The 8492-nt window shown below is 42.3% G+C and overlaps 1 protein-coding gene across 1 annotated transcript in view; it reads left to right on the top strand.

Annotated features, from left to right (window-relative positions):
• The first annotated feature begins 7435 nt into the window (after positions 1–7435).
• Positions 7436–8492, top strand: part of LARGE1 (LARGE xylosyl- and glucuronyltransferase 1) — a 588869-nt gene continuing 587812 nt past the window's right edge. The window contains exon 1 of the mRNA XM_058308687.2: positions 7436–7866. The gene's annotated coding sequence lies outside the window, so the exon portion shown is untranslated. The remainder of the gene's footprint in view (positions 7867–8492) is intronic.

Raw genomic sequence — 8492 nt, 5'->3', positions numbered from 1 at the left:
CTATTTATGCATATCAATCTTCTGTTCTGCTAGGGATCTGAAAAACAATTCAAACTCATCACTCTGAGAACTGAGCTAAGGGAAATCCATAAACCCAGTGTATTAGTAAACACTGGGTGTAGACAGATTTGTTTTTATTTGAGGATAAATGAGCAGCAAACAATACTCACATGAAGCCAATGAAAAATACTGCAGAATAAGGGGAAGGGAAGAACATCCTAAAGACTTAAAGAAAGAGAAATTCTCACAAAATGATTTACTATAGGAAATAAAGTAATGTTTTCAAATCTGCTTGACATCCATAAAACTGGAGCAGAAAGTTCAAGATGTCAAAATGAAGAGAATGAAATGAAAAGAGAGACAGGTGACATAAATAAGGATTGTAATGACCAAAAAATGAAACACAAAAATGAAATTTTTAAAATTCACAATGAAGCAGGAAAGTGTAGAATTAAAGATATGGAAATCTGAATCAGTGACATAAAGGACAAATCAGGGTAGAAGGTACATATAAAAAGCCAGGCATTAAAAACAAAGTTATTTTTGTTACCTAGTTATCTTGACTGTAAAGTGGCTGTGATGATCATGACACCAGTATCTATGTCATAGAGTTGGGTACTGATTAGATGAGCTAAGGTTTGAAAAGTGTTTTTGAACAGTGCCTAGTGGATTGAAAATCCATGGAAAATCATGGTAAATCTTTTGCATTTTCCCTACTTTCTTCCTCTCTTCTCGACACCAACTGATACTGTAGGATTATACATCATTTAAAGCTTTCAAGTGAAACCCTAGACTCTGGGTTTTCTTTGGCTCTAGTCTCTGGGGCCCATGGAGAAATTCTATCCCTACCTATTGGATACTGTATTAGTCAGCCAAAGGGGTCCTGAAGCAAAGTACCGGAAATCGGTTGGCTTTTATAAAGTATATTTATTTAGGGTAGAAGCTTACAGTCACAAGGCCCTAAAGAGTCCAACTCAAGGTACCATAAGAGGTATATAAATAAATACATATACATTTAAGTTAGCTTTGGGTACCTTTCTTACCCAAAGTCATCTACTACAGTGGAAGCAAGATGGTGGGTGATGTCTATGGGGGTTCAACCTTCCTTCTTACTCTTAAGGCTCTGTGGTCCCAGCTTCTTCCAATCTCAGTTGTAAGTTGGCATAAGCCTCATCTCTCTCCCCAAGGTTTGTTTCTTTCTGGGCTCAGCTGCTCTGTTCTCTTCACAAGGTTGGATGTAGACTATCAAGCTCATCTCTCTTCTCTGGGCCTCTGCCGTGTCTATGGAACCGTCTCTATTTCTGTGGTCTTCTTCTGTGTTTGTCTACTTCAGTGTGAGTCTGTTTTATCAGCCCAAAGGGCTGGGACTCAACACTGAGTTGCATTGTAGTGACATGGTTGAATCAAAGCCCTAATCTTAACATAATTTAATCAGATGTCTCAGCTGAATTTAATAAAATCAAAGAGTATCGTGCCCAGAGAAACAGACCAGTTTACAAACATAATCAATATCTCTTTTGGAATTCATCAATATCAATTTGATAAATTGCCACAGATACTCTCCAAATTCTAGTTTGGGACTAGTATCCTAGATCCCCACATTCCTGGAGAATCAAATTAGAATTACAGATATTTTTGGAAAGGAACTAGCATAAGTAAGACAGATGTAAACAGAAGTTAGTGAGAAATATGCTTAGATTTACTTTGTGGAGGTATTTCAGTTAACATTTTGACATAGAGAAAGGCTAGTATTATAAGGCCACAGATAGACAGTTAGGATTTTTAATGTCTCTGACTTAGATGAGTGATAAGTGTCTGAGCTAAGGCAGTAACGTTATGAAGAAGAGAGAATGGATTTGAAGGATGTTTTGAGAGTAGGATGGGTAAGGATTGGTGATTTAGGGATAATGATGGTTGAAGTCAATGAAAAGTAAAGGACTGAACCCAACACTTTCTAATGCTTTTGTCTCTCTCTATCCACTTAAACTGGTAAGCCATTAAAAGAACAAGAACTCTATTTTTATTAAAATTCTTAATGGTCAGCACAGTGACTGATGTACAGTAGGGATTCAGTGAATATTTGTCAAAGAATTTTAGACTTAACCTAGCTTTCCAGTCACTGATTCCTTAAATAATGCTTCGCTTTAGCCAGTCATACCTTCTGCTTAACATCTTTGCTGTTTCTCAAAGCTAGAAACTCCTTCCTGATATATCTGGCCAAATCTTGCCAAATCTTCAAAGTCCAAGAAGAACTTCCTTTTAGAGGTCTTCCAAGGACTAGAACAGATCATGACAACAGCTAACCTTCCAGATTCATAGCCCTGGTTGTCCCTACTGCACCATTCATGGACACTCAATGTCAATTCTTTGAATTTACTTAAGTCTTGCAAAATCACTTAACTCTTTAAAGTAAATGCTTTGTCTTGGATTTGGAGATGCTCAAGCGCAGGAACAACATCCATATTTCTTTTGGTCCACTTACCCTTGCTTACTCCCACCATACAGAATATGTAGCAGAGTAACTTGTACATAATAGCTACTCGATAAATGGTTGTCTTTTGGGGCCACATGATTCAAAGTACTCAGGCTATATTTTGCATCTCCTTAAGAAAAGAAATATGTATGTGTGTATATATATATATATATATATATATGTATATATTTAAGATTGTTTAAGGTAAGAAATCCCTGGCTTTCTAGCAGAGCTGGTTACAGCAGGGTCAGAAACAGTCCCTTCTTGGCTTCCAGGCATGTACTAATCTCCCATGAGAGAGACCAGTTTGAGACTTGATTTGGGGCACGAGGACATGCTCCCTCCCCGCTGAGGTCATCAATCCAGATCCCCTAGTTTTGTGAGCATACTTGAGTCCAAATAGACAGAAACAAAAATCAAAGGTCCAATCGTCATGATGGGACAAAGTCCTATTACAGGAACTTTGAGGCATCAGCAATTCTCAGGTCAGGGTCTTTCCAGAAAGTCAAAGCAAGGATTCCAGAAGCAGGCTGTAGCTCCCCGAATGGAAATATTGGCAGAAACAATGGGGGTATTTCTGCTTTGGATGCTGGTTTGAGAACATGATGCTTGGAGCTATGGCAGCTGTCTTGTCATAAGGCAACATGAAAAGTGAAACTGCTGATGTTAGCAGAAAGGAAGACTAAAAAGAGCTTTGTTTCTTGAGGAAATCAGTGAACTGATGTACCAAATCTGGACTTGCCTACCTTCAGATTTCTCATTAAGTGAGATACTTATTATTTAAGGCCCTATCAGCTAGGAATTCTGTTGCACCTCAAAGCATTGTTAATTGATACAGATTGGGTATTCTGTCTGTCTCTGCTCTGCCATCTTCAGTGTCATGTTTATCCTATGTGGTGGCACAGTGGCTGCAGCAGTTGTGGGTTTTATATCTGTTTACTACATGGTCCAAAAGATGAAGAACATCTTCACTCATTCCAGAATCCCAAAAAACAGTTCCTAAATTCATCAGGAACTGATTGGGCCAGACTAGGTTATCTATTTAGTCTTGAACCAAAGGAATGCATTGATTGGCTTCTGCTATTCAGGATGTGCTTCTGGAGTAGGGGTACGTCAGTTTCAAAATAAAACCTGGATTCTTTTAGCAAATGGTCAGTGCCTTGCTCATCTCTCCTAGGCCCATCTTTGAGGTCATTTCCACCCTGAAAGCTTCCTCCTTCAAGCTCCTGCATCTTCCTGCTGAGGATATTCTATGGTCATAGGAGATGTTGGAAATGCCAGGAATCGAACAATCCCTGGAGCAACCCTCATCCATTGAAGGGACTTGATGGATAAAAACTCTAGATTTCTTGACCCTCTGTGGGACAATGTTGTTATGTTCTACATCTTTACTGTCCAACACGGTCGCCACCAGTCACATGCAGCTGTTTAAATTTAATCAATCTTGGATCAAATTTAAAATTCAATTCTTCAGTCACTGTGGCCTTGTTTCAAGGACACAATAACTACATATAGCTAGTGACTATTATATTAGATGGCAAGATACAGAACATTTCTATCATGTGGAAGTTTCTTTTGAAACAGCACCATTCTACAGTCAGAGGATCCTCAGCAGAACTAAGCACCAGTTTCTCACAGGGGTAACCACCTATTAATTCACCCCTTCGTGGCTTTCTTCCATTTCCTATCCCATTTCTCACACCATCATTGTGCCTCTTGGAATCACCTCCTGAATAAGCTTTTTGCCCCCAAATCTTTGTCTCAGGGTTTACTTTTTGGGGAACTTTAACCAGCACAATACTCTTGGGAATATGAAAGGAAGAAAAGGATGTTGGGTACACTACTGTTATATCCTTCCTACTCACAGTGTGGTCCACGAACAGGAGCTTGTTAGAAAAGTAGAACTCTTTAGAGAATAGAAGTTAGAAAATAAGAATTCATTTTAACAAGATCCCCAGGTGATCTGCCTGCACCTTAAACTTTGAAACGCCCTGCTCTACAATTGCCCTTAGATAGAAAGGGTGGGTGCATGGGGGGATTAGGAACTGGCAAATTAGATTCACATAATTATACTTGCCATTTAAACAGTTTCTCACTTAAAAGCTCTAAAAGGTTTACATGATTTTAGCACTGTGGTAACTTTACCAATGTTTGGCTTTAACTATTAATTTGTTTGTTTGCTTATTTATTTATTTAGTCTTGAGGGTCTTGAGGCCCCCAAGCTTGAGGTTCCATGTTTTTCAGGGGAGCCAAGACGTCAGGCAGTAATCTAGGCAATAATCTTACTTTGACCTTTAGGTTGACTGTTTCAGCACTTACTTTGCTTTCCTCCCTCCGGAGGATCTTTGGCTCCCCAGGATATGAAATGCACTTTTTCATAAGGCCATCAGGGAGCCGTATACCTGAAAGGTTTTACTCTGATGGACTTTCACAGTCAGTGGGTGAATAAACCCTCTCCTAAAGACAATGGGATTCTCCATCTAGTGCCAAATTTCTAATTTGCTGGCTCTGAGGTTTATAGCGGCAGGTCTTCCAGAAGCTAATAAAGTTATTTTGAGGATTTCGGCTTCTTGCATTGTATAGTTTTCATTCTACAAAGGAAGGCTTTGTCCTCATTCCCTGTCTCATGTCTCAATTCTGTACTTGCTTTATTCCTCGTTAAATTGTGTTCAAAGCACACTTCCAGTAGCGTTAATTTGGTGGCTTTTGCAACGTTCTTTAATTCCTTAGCTAGCCAGTGGCTTCTTGCTTCACTCTGAAGGAGGCATTTTGTTTTGCTCAGGACTACCTTTTGATTATCGGCCAGAGTGACCATGTCTGGTACCTAAATATTCACAAGGAATGTGTCTGGATAGAAAGTCTTGCAGACATTTCTCCCTCATTGGGTGAAAGGCATTTATACTTTGTGCAATCTTAGTACTGTTTGATTCTTGACCCTCATGAAAGATATCTAAACTTTATTTACTGGTAAGACATAAGAAAGACTTTGACTGTTAAGGATTTGGAGGCCTTGAAAACCTGATTACTAGATAATGAATTTTACAGAAATTTTTGGGCAACTTTATGTGGGATCAGTCCTGATATTCTGTTATTTGATAAATACTGCATTATTAAAGTACTTCCAGGGGAGCAGATGTGACTCAGCAGTTAGGTGCCTACCTCTCACATGGGAGGTCCTGAGTTGGATTCCTGGTGCCTCCTAAGGAAGATGAGTACGGTCAATGAGCAGACAGACAGATACACAAAAAAAGTACTTCTAAACTGGCTGGTAAGTATAGTATCTCCTAGGTGAACTCTCCGCCTCCCCTACCACACACACTGCCTTTCCACCCCAGGTGCCACTGCCCTTCCTGGAGGGACTCCTCCTCCCCACCAACATCCATTTCACCAGAATCCAGCACCAAAGAATTAACACCCTGCCTAGCCTCCAGGGCTCTGCTCTAGTGCTTGGTCCTCTAAGGCAGACTTGACTTCCTATAAGTTGGTGGTAAATGGGTGTCTTCCCTGCTGTACAGGTTGTTAAATATTTTTAAAATCATTGTTTGTGAGGATTCAATCATCTTGCTACCTAGAACATGCAAAATATTTGCAAAACAGAGCAAAAATCTTAGGGAAAATAGGTCCTGCTTGGAATAGTAAAAATAAGTGGCTTGACTGAGAGGTGGTAAGAGGATCCAGCTACCTTTATTCAATGAGTGAAATATTCCTTGTATTTTGTTGGAGGTGAGAGAAGAGTTGGGAAACTAAATTCTTGACTCATGAGTCAAACCTGGACTCTGGTCTTTAGGAAAATAAGCCTGATTTCCCTTCAAATGTTGCACAAAGTTTTTTAACTTGTCATTAGACTCTAGTTTCATTAAGGTACAGAGAAAATGAGACAGGGAAAACCCAGGTGAGAGCATGTTTTCCAACTTCTTCTTCGAGAGGCTTTTAGGGCCCCCTAGTGGCTGTTTTAAGACCTCTACGGGTTTTCGTTGTTTTTTTTAGGTTTAGGTCTTCTTCACCCTTATAAAGGAGGCCTTTATCTCCAGTGACAGGTAAAATAACTGCAGAGAGAAATAGATAATGGTTGGTTTAGAGGGTTATTTTTTAAAAATCTCCCAGTTCTTAGCAACAGCAATGCAGATCTTGTAGAAATAATAGATATATCACCTCACACTTTATTCTGCATCCCTCATAATATATTATGTCATAGCTGAAATCGTTATAAGACATTCATATCTTGTGTAAAAGAGCTATAATTCATAGGCAGGTACACCCGACTTGGCTTTACCATATATAGATAGATACACCCCTTGGGGGGAGGGCAGGATAAAAATACATCGGGAAACATTTCTTATTTAATATCTTTAAGGTTGTTCAGACTTTGGACTTCAGAAGTTTTACAATTTTTCAAAGGAATTCTTTAAATGTGGGATTTTGGTGGTGTTTGGCATGGTATTAATTTAACCGAAGGATTCAGTTTGTGAGTTATTCCACTTTGATATCATTCCTCTAATTTAAAGCATTAGGTACGCCAGTGACTTTAAAAACTGCAATTTTCAATCGATAAAGCAATGCTTTTAGACATTTAAGGAACTTATTGACCCACGCCAAGTAAATCTTGTGAAACCTTCTAACAATGAATTTTTATCTCAGTGTACCTTAGTGGAGAGAGTGACTACTGCTTGCTCCCCACCATCCTCAGAGCTTTCTTTCTAAAATCCGATCTAGAGAAGGTACTACACTTGGAATGATAATGGGAGTGTTTCTTTTCTACATGCTTATCTTTTAGTTTCTGAGGTTATTCAATTGTGTCTGCTTTGCTTGTAAATTTCAGGTCTCTCTTCCCTTTCCGTCTTACCCTTATTAATATGCTAATATATTGTAATAATGCATTTTACACCACTAATGAAGTGAAGCAAAGCAATGAATAAAAATAAAGCACAAATTCTTGCTTTAAATTTACCCGGTCCCGAGGCGGGGTTGGGGGTGAGAGAGAAGGAATAGAGTAGAAAAGGACCTTCGGCCCTCAAAAAATGAAAGAACGATCCCCTTGTTTTCAGCGCGTTCCAAAACCGAGCTGCACGTCAGAGGAGGAACCGAGCGGCATCTGAGCTAAAAGGCTTGGCATTCCTCTTTGACACTTTAACGGTCTTTAGGATATTAGATAATATTCTATCATATAATGTTCTTCTCTGACACGGTAATGGCATCAAAAACAGATCCCGTCTCCTCTCCCTGCAACGCGCGCGGCGAGGCTCATCCCCGCAGAGCTAAGACTGCAGGACCCCAGCTTCGCAGTTAACTTCTGCCGGAGCTCCACAGCAAGCCCTTCCACTTCAGCGGGGACGCCGCCGGGCACCGCTGCCTCGCCTTCCCTTCTCCCCGGCTCGGGGGGCCGCGCAGACGAGGTAAACAGCGCTCCCGAGCAGGGGAAGGGCGGGTGGGGGGTGTAGAAGCCGGAGCGGAGGGAGGCGGCGAGGGAAGGGTCCGGCTGGTTCCACCTAAAGGCTAGGCAGGAGCCAGGGTCCCGGGCCGAGCTCGGGGTCAACCCTGGGCGCCCCCCGGCTCCCAGCCCGCCCTCTGGGGCGCGGGGTCAGCGCGGCTGCGGGGGCTCCGCGTCCTCCCTCAGGCACTCCCAGCTCTCCTCCCCGTGCACTTTATCTCTGCTTTTGCATCCTTTCCCGGTTCCCTCCGAAAACTAAGGTGGGCTTTCCGCCGCGGGCCCGGAGTCCCAGAGCAAATAGGGGGGCGCGCCCGGCAGGGGCGAGGTGGGGTACCCGGGGGAAGGGGACCCCCAAGCGCTGGGGCCGAGCTGGGCAAAAACCCGGCGAGCCGGATCGCGCGCCCGCAGCTCGGGTCTCCAGGACCGAGTTGCCCGCCCCCCCTCGCGTCCCCTCGCCCGCCACTCTGGGGGACTCCTCCCGAGGCCTCGTCCTTCCCTCCCTCTCCCACCCGCCCTCCTCTGCCCCAGCCCATTTCACCCTGTGCTCCCGTAGCTGGAGAGGACTTTTCGGCACCCTCGCCTCGGTCCTGG

Source organism: Dasypus novemcinctus, chromosome 12 (genome assembly GCF_030445035.2).
Source record: "Dasypus novemcinctus isolate mDasNov1 chromosome 12, mDasNov1.1.hap2, whole genome shotgun sequence".
Taxonomy (NCBI): Eukaryota; Metazoa; Chordata; class Mammalia; order Cingulata; family Dasypodidae; genus Dasypus; species Dasypus novemcinctus.
The sequence above is the reverse complement of the archived record's forward strand: the minus strand, read 5'-3'. Positions and strand labels throughout refer to the sequence as shown.